A 277-nucleotide genomic window follows, 5' to 3' on the forward strand; every position below is an offset into this window, starting at 1 on the left:
GTCCTCCTTGATCTCAGCGCTCTTTCGCTTGTTCAATGAAGGTCTAGCAGGCGAGATCAAGATCGATGGTCGAGACACAAACATGGTGGGTTTGAGTGATCTGCGCTGCAAAATCTTCATTATACCACAAGAACCTGTGCTCATTCCGAGAGTTTACGTTACAATCTGGATCCGTTTAATCAGTACTATGATTTGAAGCTGTGGGAGGTGTTGCGGCAAGTCGAACTGAATAATGTCACGCTGGACTACGATATCTTCTCTGGCGGTCATAACTTCA

General features: G+C 45.8%; 1 pseudogene; it reads left to right on the top strand.

The window, feature by feature from the left end:
- Positions 1-4: 4 nt before the first annotated feature.
- On the top strand, positions 5-273 carry LOC108746498 (annotated as a pseudogene).
- Positions 274-277: the final 4 nt, after the last annotated feature.

This window comes from Trachymyrmex septentrionalis, unplaced genomic scaffold (genome assembly GCF_001594115.1).
Source record: "Trachymyrmex septentrionalis isolate Tsep2-gDNA-1 unplaced genomic scaffold, Tsep1.0 scaffold1745, whole genome shotgun sequence".
Classification (NCBI taxonomy): domain Eukaryota; kingdom Metazoa; phylum Arthropoda; class Insecta; order Hymenoptera; family Formicidae; genus Trachymyrmex; species Trachymyrmex septentrionalis.